Below are 15803 nucleotides of genomic sequence, written 5' to 3' on the forward strand. Positions count from 1 at the left end.
TGAGAAGCTGTCTGAGGTCTGTACTGCTTCTCCACAGAGGGTCAGGTGACATCGGTCTTCTCAATTTAGTTCCAGCTCAGTTTTATGTGAGTTCTAGATTGTTTGGAGGCCATGGTTAAAGGAGGCCACTGTAGCAATACATTTTAAGACACACTGCCACAGAGAAAGTTGTGACATACCCCAAAGCTCCTCCTTGCCAAACACAGCCAGACAGACTCTTGAAGGTTCAGAGTCCAGAGTGCTAACCGTTACACCATGGAACCAACAGTGTCTGCACATCTGTTTGAAGTGTAGAAAACATTCAAGGAGGCTCTGCGAAAAGCAACTAACCAGCAAGCATCAGAATGGTGTCCGAAAAGCATTCACGGCTCCACTCTGAGTAAACCCAGGATAGAACCTGGGACCTTTAAATGTTCAGTGTAACGCTCTCTGAACCTTGTAAACCAATATTTAGAAAAACATCAAAGCAAAGGACCCGAGCCTCCAGTCAACCGCAAACGGCTACACTGCATGGCAGCCGATCTGAACCATCTTAGACACACCCCCACCTTTCAGTGAAAGTGCGGGAACCCAAAGAGCGAAGTGTTGTACAAAGTTTAAATTTGAGATGAGGAACTACGAACAGGGAGAAATCGGCACGAAAACATGCAGGAGTATTATTGGCTGAAAGAAGGCAGAAATGACTGATACTTCTCAGCAATATGCTCAATGTGGGCTCGTCCGGGATTTGAACCCGGGACCTCTCACACCTCTCACACTTGCTCCCATACAGCAATAGAAGAGCAATAGTTAAAGGAGCAATAGTTAAAGGAGCAATAGAAGAGTAAAGGAGCAATAGAAGAGCAATAGTTAAAGGAGGCCACTGTAGCAATACATTTTAAGACACACTGCCACAGAGAAAGTTGTGGCATACCCCAAAGCTCCTCCTTGCCAAGCACAGCCAGACAGACTCTTGAAGGTTCCACAAAGATTTGAACTCAGATCACTGGATTCAGAGTCCAGCATGCTAACCGTTACACCATGGAACCAACAGTGTCTGCACATCTGTTTGAAGTGTAGAAAACATTCAAGGAGGCTCTGCGAAAAGCAACTAACCAGCAAGCATCAGAATGGTGTCCGAAAAGCATTCACGGCTCCACTCTGAGTAAACCCAGGATCGAACCTGGGACCTTTAAATGTTCAGTGTAACGCTCTCTGAACCTTGTAAACCAATATTGAGAAAAACATCAAAGCAAAGGACACGAGCCTCCAGTCAACCGCAAACGGCTACCCTGCATGGCAGCCGATCTGAACAATTTTAGACACACCCCCACCTTTCAGTGAAAGCGCCGGAACCCAAAGAGCGAAGTGTTGAACAAAGTTTAAATTGCAGATGAGGAACTACGAACAGGGAGAAATCAGCACAAAAACATGCAGGAGTAGTATTGACCGAAAGAAGGCAGAATTGACTGATACTTCTCAGCAATATGCTCAATGTGGGCTCGTCCGGGATTTGAACCCGGGACCTCTCACACCCGAAGCGAGAATCATACCCCTAGACCAACGAGCCACCATGTACCCAGACACTACTCAAAACAAGGAGCTGCAAATCGGGCTCATCTGGGATTTGAACTTGGGCCCACTTGCTCCCTTACAGCAATAAAAGAAAAAAAAACACACACCAACACCAACAAGCCCTCAGATGCTCCTGCATCTAGCAAACGCAAGATGAAGGCTCACAGGGCTGTGAAGCGATCCAAGAATCTATTTTTTTGCCATATCTCCACTGCTTGGGCTGCATTCCTAAACCAATTTTTGGAAAAATGTCAAGTCAAAATTTAAACTGCAGATTAAGAACTAAGAAGAGCAGAGGGAAGTGGGCATGAAAACATGCAGACGCAGCTTTAGTCTTAATTGACAGTGGCGTATGTTTGACCCGGGATGGCAGAATGGACTGAAACTGTTCAAGAAAAGATGCTGCAAAGACAGAAGAGGGCTCGTCCGGGATTTGAACCCGGGACCTCTCGCACCCTAAGCGAGAATCATACCCCTAGACCAACGAGCCACAAGTTGCTGCTCAGTGGAGGCAACTTTGCCACGTATTTCACTCTGTTCGATGCTACGGTCGCTCCAATATCCTGCCTCTTAGCTGACAAGGGCAGAAATAGGGCTCATGCACTGACCAGATTTCTGAGAAACTCAATTTTTACCTACCAGCTCTAGCTGACAAGGGCAGAAATAGAGCTCATGCACTGACCAGATTTCTGAGAAACTCAATTTTTACCTACCAGCTCTAGCTTGGCCTACCTTTGTAGAATAATGTTGATTAAAATATCAACTACAAAACACAAGAGCTGAATTTAACAGCAGAAGTCTACATTGTTGCACTGCCACGCAAATCTTGCTGATGAGAAGCTGTCTGAGGTCTGTACTGCTTCACCACAGAAGGTCAGGTGACATCGGTCTTCTCAATTTAGTTCCAGCTCAGTTTTATGTGAGTTCTAGATTGTTTGGAGGCCATGATAAAAGGAGGCCACTGTAGCAATACATTTTAAGACACACTGCCACAGAGAAAGTTGTGACATACCCCAAATCTCCTCCTTGCCAAGCACAGCCAGACAGACTCTTGAAGGTTCCACCGAGATTTGAACTCAGATCACTGGATCAGAGTCCAGAGTGCTAACCGTTACACCATGGAACCAACAGTGTCTGCACATCTGTTTGAAGTGTAGAAAATATTCAAGGAGGCTCTGCGGAAAGCAACTAACCAGCAAGCATCAGAATGGTGTCCGAAAAGCATTCACGGCTCCACTCTGAGTAAACCCAGGATCGAACCTAGGACCTTTAAATGTTCAGTGTAATTATGAAGATAAAATTATGCCATAATGAATTGCAAGCGCAAGGTAAAATTTGTGAAAGTGTAAATAAGATTGCAAGCGTAAATCAAATTTGCATGCGCAAGATAAGATTTGTAAAGGTGTAAGTCGACTTTCAAGTGTAAGAAAAAAATATTTGCAGCATTTTAGTGTTATTCGTAAGTGTAATTCATGTATTGTGAAACTGCAGCTTCATGCTAACGCAAAATAATAAGGATCTGCATTCTTCTGACTTCCATTTTTCCGCGTGTACACTTTTGGCACTGTTTCAGCGCACAGATGCGGCCAAAAGTACTGCAGGTCTGTGAACATCAATTTGCAAGCGAAAGCAACAGAGTCAAGAACTGCAAAACAGATTAATTGCGTAAAATCAAACTTTGTTTAAAAAATAAACTGCTGCAAACGTCTAAATTACTTGTTGGGTGTGTAGGATAAACGCTCCCGAAATAACCTGGTTTGCACAGTTCGTCTTTCTGCGCTTACAGTTTTGGCACGATTCTATCACTGACTTAGCTTTGCAAGCGTGAAAGAGGAGGGCGGGTCCACCTTCTTCATGTAGCCAATCAAATGAGCTTCTTGCTGACTCTCGATTTACTCTTATCTGATTGGTTCAATTATCGCGCCAGTCACCAGAAGAGAAACAAACTCCTTCGTGAGTGACTTTCTGACTTGGCTCAGCATCTTCCTCGCCGCCGTTATGGTACTTTTAACGCACACACAAATATATAATAATAAACAATTGTTGTAGGCCTATATTTAAATAATTTATAAGTTGTGTAGGATACTATTAAGCCGACTTCCGCCTCCCGTGTGTTAATACTGCATACTATGACATTCTCGGTGTTAAGAAAAACAGATTCGGCTGGTTTGGCATTTTCATTGAAAGGATGTATATGTTAAGCATCAGCTCAAAGGTCTAAGCATATTATATGGTGTATATCATATAATCTGCTTAGAGCTTTGAGCTGATATCCAAATCTATAATTTAAACACAGTGTGTGTCCATTGCTCATTTATTCTACTAACGTTATTCTTTCTGCAGCAGATTGAGCTAGTTCTCAGTATATCATGCAGTGCTCATCCCAACAATCCCAAAGCAATATTCCCTATCAAAGTATGCATTGTTAGTTGTTTAGATCCTGCTGTTATGATTATGTGTGAGGTAATAAGAAAGGCAGGTTGAGTACTGTAGTAGTGCAGCTACCACTCTAATTACTTTTCAGGAGCAGGCCCGGCAAGATAGGTTACAAAATGCTCTTAAAAATTTGTTGGACTGTGTGGAGGAAGCACGCCACAACCCCACCCCCACCCCCGCAGCCACCCCTACCCCTTCCCGGCCAGGATCGATTAGAAGTGGAGCTCCTGGTCTTATACATACAGGGGTCACATCTGTCTCCGGAAAACCTAGTGGATCTCCTAATACAGGGACAAATAGGCCTACTCCAGCACCCACTGTCAACAATGAAATGCAAAGGTTAGTTTTTACTTTTAAAACCATTAACAGTAATGCAAAATCTGTCATTATTCACTCACTGTTATTTGGAACACAAAATAAATGTTTGTTATAGCCATGTTGTGAAAAAAAAAAAATTGTCTCTCCAAAAAAACCTCCAAAAGTTCCAGATACCGAAGATCAGACTTTATTGGTGCAGTCCATAAAACTGAGATGCCAGCTGTATGTCTGAAAATGTATTTCACAGATCTTTCTTATAATAGAATCTTTTGACCAATCAGCTCAGAGGTGTTTCCGACTTTTTCTTTTTTCCTCACCCTCAACTGTTTCTTTTTTGACAGATCATTTCCTGGACTGTTTTTAAAAAAACAAGGAAAACGCCGTTTTCAAGTAACCAAATCCATACGGACGTTCTCCATACAATTCTTTCTGCTCCCAGAGCATACTGACAGAACTCCTAAGGGGGCAGAAGAGCTTAGGTTGCTTCAGGCAGGCCTTGGACGAAGGGTAGTGTCATTGCCAGAAAATGCTACTCACAAAGAGGTAGTGTACTCACTTCGGCATATGTGCTCAGTTTTCACTTTATTTAATACAATCTTTTGGTGACTGTTCTTCATTCTTACTCCTTCTGATTCTTGATTAAGATTGTCAGTATCCTCGAAGACGAGTACCATAAAATGAAACAACTAGCTGGCGGTTGGCTTTGCTATAAAGCTGCAGGTATGGGGATTGTTGTTTGATTCTATAAGAAAATACAGAGGCTAAGTTCCACAGCACTATCAATAGTAATTACTATAGTATGTTTATCTTTTATTCAGCATATTATAATGCAGGAATATTTTAACACATGCAGAAAGTTGTAAGCCTTTTTACAGTGTATGTATTCTATGTTTAATAATGTTCCACTTCAAAATATTACTAATCAGGTCCATGTCTTGTACTTAATAACAAGGTGGATGCGGACAAAGAAAGTTGACTGTGGTGCCACCCGAGTCTGAAGGCTATACAACCAAATGTTTAAAAGTGGCTTCTAGCAATGGAAAGATCACACTATACATAGTTCCACTGCAAGATACAATAGACAGTACACCATTATCCCCACATTCAGCAGAATTTGAGAAAGATGCCCAAATCTGTTTGCAAAAAGTGTGGAGTCACCATGCCACTTCAAGTTTTGGCTCTGCACATTGACAATTGTGCACTAGACTCAGAAAATGCATCAGTAAGTTTGTGTAAAGTTTACAGATATATCATAGTTTATTTTACTATTATACTGTAGATGTGTAATGTTTGATTTCCCAGTAAGATTTTTTTTTTCTATAACAGGAAGAAAGTCCAGATGAGGACATAATTTATGTCAGTGAGGAAAAAAAGATCAAACCTAGCATGGTCTGTAAAAAAAAAAAAAAAAACTTCTTCAAGTATAAATATTAATGTTATTACTTTGAACACATTTTAAAACATTTGTTCTGCTACTTATAGGAACAATGTCCAGTCTGTGGAAGTTATTTTCCAGAAGACATGATTGAATTCCACGCTAGTCTCTGTGTAGAAAAGTATGTTAAAGTACAGTTTACACATAGATGGGTTAATTTTTTAAATATTTGTATCATCATAGATGACATGTTGTTGTTTTATTCCGCAAGTTGCTCTAGAGAAATGGAGAACTCTTCAGAGTGGACAAATGATGCTGTAACTGGACCACCTCACAGCAGTGAAAGTGGAGAGGATGCTGCATCTGAACAGCAAGAGGTAGCCGGACCACCCAACAGGAGAGTAGGTGGCGAGGATGCTGTAGCCGGACCATCCAACAGGAGAGTAGGTGGCGAGGATGCTGTAGCCGGACCATCCAGCAGAAGGGGCGATGAGGATGCTGTAGCCAGAACATCTCTTGAAAGAGAAGGTTGAGTGGATGCAATAAGAATAATGGTTGACATTGACATTGAGTTTTAAATAGGTTAAAACATTAAGTTGAAAACAGTAAACAAAATTAGTTTTTCTTATAACTTCAGATTGGAAGAAGATTACTGAGCCAAAAATGGCTGCAGATGTGTACAGAAAACAACTACTGAGTACTGAAGAACAGGGACAACCCTTGCGTTTCATGTTAGATCTCAGGGACGACCTAGAGGAGCAGGATAGAGAGATAATTTCTTTCTACAAGCGACCAAATATCAACTGGGCTAGGCCATTTTCCTGTATCCTCAGAGGTAATATTTTCTCAATATCATGATTTATAAAAAGTACACTGATAATGTATTACCATAAATAGTAAACAAATGTCTGGTATGTTCTCTGAAAAGTTGTTACCTAGTAAAAAAGGTTAGTTCATCTACAATGTAAAATGCAGATTTTACTATTTTGGGAGAACTAATTATTTAATGTCATCTTTAACAGGTGATGCCGCCACTGGTGAGGGGGTGAATCGTCATATTCTCAGTACGGCAGTTTTAAAACTGACAAATGGCTTCATGATCAATTTAGGTAAGAGTTAACTGTTGATTCCAATGACCTTGTTTATTGACTTGCACACAAAAAAAGATAATAGACCAATGTGAATGCTTTACTGTAGCCATTTTGTATAACATAACTAAGTAAATATTTATGAATTGAAATTTTAACTGTAGTAATTTATTGGCCAAAAGTTTTCTTTCACAAATCTATTTTGTAGGGAACACAGGAACAACTTTGTTATTTGAGGGTGAGCCCGATCATCTTGTACCCTCCACATCCCAAATTCTAGTGGAGAGTGACCTTTTCCTAATGGCTGGGAGGATGGTTGGCCACTCCTTCATCCATGGTGGCCCTTGTTTACCAGGGATTAGTCCTGCTGTAATACATGTTTTACTAGGAAGACCAACTGAAACAGCCACTATTCAGCTACAAGACTGCCCAGACCTAGATCATCGTGAAACTATACAGTTGGTATGCAAATGTTTGATTTTAAACCACTTATCAATCACCTGTACAATTAAAATTATATTTGAAATTTCACAATGAAAACGTTTCCTACAGCTTGAGGGAGATGCTAAAATTTCAGATCAAGACAAGAAAGCCATCCTAGACTTGGCTCTATCTTGGGACCTCCCTGGTGTCACAAATGACAATAGACATTGGCTGTTCAACCGACTTCTGCATCATGCTGTAATTTTATATTTTAATCTTACCTACATCTGTTTTGCTCCACAATTAAAAGCAGTCAAACTATAATTAAATATTTGGTCTGTATTCTGTTGTATAGGTTCTTGGAAGGACCATTCGTCAGATCAAACAATTCAGACGTGGTTTGAAAGACACAAACGTTTGGTCACTGCTGCAAGAACGTCCAGATGCTGTCCCTTTGATGTTCCCCAGACACTCAGACATTGCATGCTGTGCTCAGGTATTATAACATGAATTTTATGTAGTATTGGACAGGATTACATTCAAATATTTTGGTTGAATCTATAATTCTTCAGTTTATTCTTAATTAAATAAAGACTATCCTGGATAATATTGTATGGCCTGCTGAGGAGGAGGAAGATGACGATGAGGATACATACCCACTTCACATTAAATGTCGCATTGCAGAGTACCTACGTCGTTTCATTGAAATTGGTATGATAGATATTCTGAGACTGAGTTGAATCAAGACATTTTTTTAAATGTAACAAATGCATTTACTAATATAAATTATTATTACTATTGCTTCGAAGCAAGTGCAGGTACACTTCAACAACTTGTGAAGTTCTGGGTCGGATGGGAGCTTCCCTCATGTGGCATGAAGGTTGAAGTGATCCGTTCTAATCATCCAAGATCATCAACATGTTTCCAAATCCTACGTTTACCTGGTCACTACAGTACATTTAATGAGTTTTCTATGGATCTGGAGGCCTGTATTGCAACATGTGACACTGGATTTGGGTTAGTGTAAAGGTGTGGTTGAATTGGCATAAGTTTGCTTATTAGTCGAACTATGCACTTGACTAGATTGAGTTAAAATATTGTTCTACAGAAAACACATCACCACCTGATAATCGAAAGTTCAGAAAACAATTACTATTGTTAAATGGCATACGTTGTAAAATACTGTACATTTCCTAATCCAGCTGTTTTCCGAGTTCAACATTCTTGTCAGTGTTATGATGTAATTGAAGTGATTCATATCTCATGACTTGGCATAAGTTACATCTATAATGTACCAAAATGTTATTCAAAAACAAACTGTTCAGTTCAAAGACTGATCTTAAAAGAACCTCTAAAAGATCATTAATAATAAAAATAATCGTAAATGGCATTAAAAAAATCTGTGATTCTGTCAATGTTATGATGAATGTTCAATTCATTATTTAGAAAAGAGTTACAACTGAAAATAAAAAGTAAATAAAAAATTCTAAATTCAAAGACTTTTCAAAAAAAAAAATTTTATTAACAGTGTATTCAGACATTACACAGATGTCAAATACCAACAATTTCACTGACCACTTCACTTCAGCACTTAATTTTACCAGACTTTGTCTGGAACTGTAATTCTTTACATATACACATTGAAATGTTGTTGCACATACTGTACAACTGAAATATAAATATCACGGCCAAAACACTCAGATGGCCCCATTGGGTCCATTGCAACCCTAAGTTCCCCATATGCCTCTGCAGTTAGCGGGCACTCTATTTCTGGTACCTGGATTCCAGATTCAGGCTCTTCAGGGAGGCCACTGCTTTCCCAGTTAATCAAGGGAATGTTGATGCCCTGTATGAATGAGACAAAACATATTTTATTTTGGTGAACTTTCAGAAAATAATGCCTTCCCTTAAAGCTTAATATTACTTTGAGAATAAGAAACAATGGATGGATGGTCAATGTGACTATATCTCTTGTGATAGTTCTGCCTTAGTCCCTGATTTGTCTTAAACTGTGAAAGTTTTTTAAGAAGGTCTTCACACCCTCACACACTGAAAGGTTTTTGTGTGTGTATGTATATATATATATATATATATATATATATATATATAGACATGTGTGTGTGTGTGTGTGTGTGTACTTGTTTTCATGACAACTGAGGACATTTTTATGATAACACACCTGCAAATGAGGACACTCGGGAAAATACGTGATTTATGAGGACATTTTGAGGGTCCTCATTTTTCAAATGGCTTTAAAAACATACTAAGCAGTGGTTTTTTTTTAAATGTAAAAATGCAGAATGTTTCCTGTGATGAGTAGGTTTAGGGATAGGGGCAGTGTAAGGGGATAGAATATACGGTTTGTACAGTATAAAAACCATTAACGCCTATGGAATGTCCAGACATACAATCATAAAACATTGGCACCTCATCATTTTCAGGAAGACACAAATTATGTCCTCCCATCTCCCACAACTGATTTGGAGTCAGATTTCCTTCTGTACTTAGGGGATGATTGTCCCATCCATCACGGAAAGTGTCCAGATGATTTTGAAGTCGTGGAACAAACACGTAGTGGCAACAGAAGAGATGCATACGGTTAGAGATATCCAGCTGTCCTTCTTCCTCCAGTTGATGAAGCACATTGTAGTAGATGTTTGTGGCTGCAACCCAGACATCTCTCCAAAGCCTCTCTATTCTGTTAATGTATAAATTTTATGTTACAATATTGACATTATTGTTTTTTGAATTAACATTTGAAATAGGTATAACAACAGTACAACCTTTGATTGTGGACACTCTTCCCCGCAATGAAGCTGCTTCTTCCTGTACCTCGAACTGAAAACATCATACGGGCCACTTCTACATTTTCAACCCCTTGATCTCCCCTGACCCTAAACAAATATTTAGATAGCACATCTTAAAAATAACTATCTCACAAAATTTGGAAAACACTTTATAATAACATTCAGTTGTAAGTCATTTTTAAGTGGTTAGTTAATGATGAACTAATCATTTAGAAAACATTCATAAATTATTAGAAAGTGATATACTAATATTTTATGTATATTTTGTAAACTGTTACAAGTCATTACAAGTGATTAGTAAAATAATAACTAATAATTTACAAAACATGAATATGCTTTTCATAAATATTTAATAAATAGTTTTTTTGTGTATATATGTAGCAATTATTAGAGGGTGCAAAAAGTGTTGTCAATGGCTTATATACACATACATGTAAACTAATCATCACTTGTAATTGTCTTACACATCATTCGTAGATTTACACTTAAAGGAACTGTATGTAAGAAATGTATTTAAATTAATCATTAAATTGCCCTGATATGTCACTAGACATTAATAAATCGTGTTAATTTAAAATACTTATATGACTGACAACAGTAGTCCGGCCAGGATATCGTCATTTAAAAGTTGCAGCCCTCAACTGATGTTGATGTTTTGAAAGTGATTGCAGTACCAGTTTTGGCCACAATCTTACATACGGTTCCTTTAAAGAATCAATAAGGCATAAGATCTGTGGATCTTATCTATGAATGATGTGTAACACATTTAGAAGTGATGAATGGTTTACACTTTAGATTAGGGGATGCAGAAAGTGTTGTAAATGACTTATTCATGTGTTTACACATCTATAGCAGGTGTTGAACACTGCAGTGTGTAGGCTACTGCAGTGTAAGTGCTGATTGGTGAGGGTATAGACAGCTGTCTTCTCTGAAACACATGAGTCTTTAACCAGTCAATCTGATGTGAGCAAAACATACAAATAAATGTAACTTAATGTATTATTTATTTATGAAACACATAGTCATGTTTTGTAAATGATTAGTTACAGTAATCATTAACTAATCAATTGTAAATTACTTATAACTGAATCTACAAAACATACATAAAATAATGAACATATCACTTATTAATAATTTATGAATGCAGTCATGTTTCATAAATGATTTGTTAATCATTTACTAATCACTTGTAAATGATTTGTAACAGAATTTATAAAACATACATAAAATGTTAGTATATCACTTGCTAATTATTTATGAATGTTTTGTAAATGATAAGTTCATTAACTAACCAGTTATAAATGGCTTACAACTGAACATTATTATAAAGTGTTACCAACATTGGTTTACACTATACAACATTTTACTTTGAATAAAATGTTAAATACTGTATGCATTACATTCTTTGCAAATAAGTTTAACTTAAAATTTTAACCAAATGCACTTAAACAAGCTAATGCAGGACAATGGACTGGACCAGGCGTTAATACCCCTGGTTTAGACCAAACGCAAATTGAATCAAATCCAACATTTACCTGAGTGGAAGACCGAATCTCTCAATTGAGCACTGGAAGTAGTAAAGGGTTGTTGAAGCCAGATTGTTGGTTGCAACACCAAGGTACATGATCTGTGTAAACATTTTTTTTACAATATGTGATTCAGACATCAATATGCAATATACATGTTATAGATCTCGAGCAATGGTTGCAAGTTTGGTAGTAATAATTAGTTGACTTCCGTGCAGAATAGCCCTTTGTTCACATTTAAATACCTTTCTAGAGAAACCATCAATGCCCCCGAAGATCACAATGTTGTAGCTGTTTTGGAGAAAAATAAAAAATAAAAAGGTTCAGCTAATAACATTTCCTTGACTAATTTAGGATGAGTATATACATACCGAATGAGCTTATGATTTGTATCAATGTGCATCAGTGCTCCTGGGCTAGGCACAGAGTATGTTCGCCGAACCACACATCCCAACTGTGTCAGCCTGGAGATGATGCCTGCACTGTCAACCCTGTGCATGGAGGCCCGAATCCTTTCCCACTGCACTCTGTGACCCTCAGCCTGCAGCAAACCCTTCACCATCCTATATCCAGCATATGGATGTCTGGATTTTACTGCTGTGACTAATGTGTCTAGCTCTTCATCCTGAACCCTACTGTATGTGTCTCTCACTGACAATCCTATTTCTGACATTCTCCGGCGTATGGTTCTTGTGCTCACTCCCAGCAATTTTGCTACACATGGGACTGGTAGAGACATGGCTATAAGTTCCTCAATACGGTCCTCTGACAAAACTATTCTTGGTCGCCCAAGCTTGCCAGATTCAAAATCTAGAATGTTGTACACGTGATTGTCGTTGATCTCACCAATCACCTGCACAACCTCTCTAAGTCCATTCATTACAGCATGTAGAAATCCTGCATCCTCCTGGCTTGAAACTGCACTTAAAAAAACTAGCTCCTGTGAACAGGTAAACTCCAAAAAATCTAAATCAACTGGTGGCCGATTAAGCAGATGGGTCAGTCGTGTGTGAAGTCTATCCATCACAGCATTCATTAGTAGTTCCTACGATTTAGACAGCAGTATAACAATTAGCAACATGCACATTATAGATTTGCTATAAAATGTATTAATTATATAGTTTAGCATCAGCTCAAAGCAGATACCATTTAATATGCTTAGACCTTTGAGCTGATGCCTAACATATACATAATTTTGAGCTGATGCTTAACATATAGACCTACATCCTTTCAATGAAAATGCCAAACCAGCCGAATCTGTTTTTCTTAACACCGAGAATGTCATAGTATGCAGTATTAACACACGGGAGGCGGGAGTCGGCTTAATAGTAGCCTACACAACTTATAAATTATTTTAATATAGGCCTACAACAATTGTTTATTATTATATATTTGTGTGTGCGTTAAAAGTACCATAACGGCGGCGAGGAAGATGCTGAGCCAAGTCAGAAAGTCACTCACGAAGGAGTTTGTTTCTCTTCTGGTGACTGGCGCGATAATTGAACCAATCAGATAAGAGTAAATCGAGAGTCAGCAAGAAGCTCATTTGATTGGCTACATGAAGAAGGTGGACCCGCCCTCCTCTTTCACGCTTGCAAAGCTAAGTCAGTGATAGAATCGTGCCAAAACTGTAAGCGCAGAAAGACGAACTGTGCAAACCAGGTTATTTCGGGAGCGTTTATCCTACGCACCCAACAAGTAACTTAGACGTTTGCAGCAGTTTATTTTTTAAACAAAGTTTGATTTTACGCAATTAATCTGTTTTGCAGTTCTTGACTCTGTTGCTTTCGCTTGCAAATTGATGTTCACAGACCTGCAGTACTTTTGGCCGCATCTGTGCGCTGAAACAGTGCCAAAAGTGTACACGCAGAAAAATGGAAGTCAGAAGAATGCAGATCCTTATTATTTTGCGTTAGCATGAAGCTGCAGTTTCACAATACATGAATTACACTTACGAATAACACTAAAATGCTGCAAATATTTTTTTCTTACACTTGAAAGTACAAAGTTTAAATTGGAGATGAGGAACTACGAACAGGGAGAAATCAGCACGAAAACATGCAGGAGTATTATTGGCCGAAAGAAGGCAGAAATGACTGATACTTCTCAGCAATATGCTCAATGTGGGCTCGTCCGGGATTTGAACCCAGGACCTCTCAAACCCGAAGCAAGAATCATACCCCTAGACCAACGAGCCACCATGTAACCAGACACTACTCAAAACAAGGAGCTGCAAAGCGGGTTTATCTGGGATTTTAACTTGGATCCACTTGCTCCCATACAGCAATAGAAGAAAAAAAAACACGCCCCAACACCAACAAGCCCTCAGATGCTCCTGCAACTAGCAAACGCAAGATGAAGGCTCACAGGGCCGTAAAGTGATCCAAGAATCTATTTTTTGCCATATCTCCACAGCTTGGGCTGCATTCCCAAACCAATTTTTGGAAAAATGTCAAGTCAAAGTTTAAACTGCAGATTAAGAACTAAGAAGAGCAGAGAGAAGTGGGCATGAAAACATGCAGACGCAGCTTTAGTCTTAATTGACAGTGGCGTATGATTGACCAGGGATGGCAGAATGGACTGAAACTGCTCAAGAAAAGATGCTGCAAAGACAGAAGAGGGCTCGTCCGGGATTTGAACCCGGGACCTCTCGCACCCTAAGCGAGAATCATACCCCTAGACCAACGAGCCACAAATTGCTGCTCAGTGGAGGCCACTTTGCCACGTATTTCACTCTGTTCGATGCTACGGTCGCTCCAATATCCTGCCTCTTAGCTGACAAGGGCAGAAATAGAGCTCTGACCAAATGCACTGACCAGATTTCTGAGAAACTCAATTTTTACCTACTAGCTCTAGCTTGGCCTACCTTTGTAGAGTAATGTTGATTAAAATATCAACGACAAAGCACAAGAGCTGAATTTAACAGCAGAAGTCTACATTGTGGCACTGTCACGCAAATCTTGCTGATGAGAAGCTGTCTGAGGTCTGTACTGCTTCTCCACAGAGGGTCAGGTGACATCGGTCTTCTCAATTTAGTTCCAGCTCAGTTTTATGTGAGTTCTAGATTGTTTGGAGGCCATGGTTAAAGGAGGCCACTGTAGCAATACATTTTAAGACACACTGCCACAGAGAAAGTTGTGACCTACCCCAAAGCTCCTCCTTGCCAAGCACAGCCAGACAGACCCACAAGGTTCCACCAAGAGTTGAACTCGGATCACTGGATTCAGAGTCCAGAGTGCTAACCGTTACACCATGGAACCAACAGTGTCTGCACATCTGTTTGAAGTGTAGAAAACATTCAAGGAGCATCTGCGAAAAGCAACTAACCAGCAAGCATCAGAATGGTGTCCGAAAGCATTCACGGCTCCACTCTGAGTAAACCCAGGATCGAACCTGGGACCTTTAAATGTTTAGTGTAACGCTCTCGGAACCTTGTAAACCAATATTGAGAAAAACATCAAAGCAAAGGACACAAGCCTCCAGTCAACCGCAAACGGCTACCCTGCATGGCAGCCGATCTGAACCATCTTAGACACACCCCCACCTTTCAGTGAAAGTGCGGGAACCCAAAGAGCGAAGTGTTGTACAAAGTTTAAATTGCAGATGAGGAACTACGAACAGGGAGAAATCAGCACGAAAACATGCAGGAGTACAATTGACCGAAAGAAGGCAGAATTGACTGATACTTCTCAGCAATATGCTCAATGTGGGCTCGTCCAGGATTTGAACCCAGAACCTCTCACACCCAAAGCGAGAATCATACCCCTAGACCAACAAGCCACCATGTACACAGACACTACTCAAAACAAGGAGCTGCAAAGCAGGCTCATCTGGTATTTGAACTGGGGCCCACTTGCTCCCATACAGCAATAAAAGAAAAAAAAAACACACCCCAACACCAACAAGCCCTCAGATGCTCCTGCATCTAGCAAACGCAAGATGAAGGCTCACAGGGCCGTAAAGTGATCCAAGAATCTATTTTTTGCCATATCTCCACTGCTTGGGCTGCATTCCTAAACCAATTTTTGGAAAAATGTCAAGTCAAAGTTTAAACTGCAGATTAAGAACTAAGAAGAGCAGAGAGAAGTGGGCATGAAAACATGCAGACGCAGCTTTAGTCTTAATTGACAGTGGCGTATGATTGACCCGGGATGGCAGAATGGACTGAAACTGCTCAAGAAAAGAAGCTGCAAAGACAGAAGAGGGCTCGTCCGGGATTTGAACCCGGGACCTCTCGCACCCTAAGCGAGAATCATACCCCTAGACCAACGAGCCA

At 39.6% G+C, this 15803-nt stretch overlaps 4 non-coding genes across 4 annotated transcripts; all 4 read right to left on the reverse strand.

Annotated features, from left to right (window-relative positions):
• Positions 1 to 1477: 1477 nt before the first annotated feature.
• On the reverse strand, positions 1478 to 1549 carry trnap-cgg (transfer RNA proline (anticodon CGG)). The gene has a single exon. It is a non-coding gene; the product is annotated as a tRNA-Pro (tRNA).
• Positions 1550 to 1972: 423 nt separating this feature from the next.
• Positions 1973 to 2044, reverse strand: trnap-agg (transfer RNA proline (anticodon AGG)). The gene has a single exon. It is a non-coding gene; the product is annotated as a tRNA-Pro (tRNA).
• A 12102-nt stretch (positions 2045 to 14146) lies between these two features.
• On the reverse strand, positions 14147 to 14218 carry trnap-agg (transfer RNA proline (anticodon AGG)). Its single transcript has one exon. It is a non-coding gene; the product is annotated as a tRNA-Pro (tRNA).
• A 1512-nt stretch (positions 14219 to 15730) lies between these two features.
• On the reverse strand, positions 15731 to 15802 carry trnap-agg (transfer RNA proline (anticodon AGG)). Its single transcript has one exon. It is a non-coding gene; the product is annotated as a tRNA-Pro (tRNA).
• Between the last annotated feature and the right edge of the window lies 1 nt (position 15803).

The sequence above is a fragment of the Carassius carassius genome, chromosome 1, assembly GCF_963082965.1.
Source record: "Carassius carassius chromosome 1, fCarCar2.1, whole genome shotgun sequence".
NCBI lineage: Eukaryota > Metazoa > Chordata > Actinopteri > Cypriniformes > Cyprinidae > Carassius > Carassius carassius.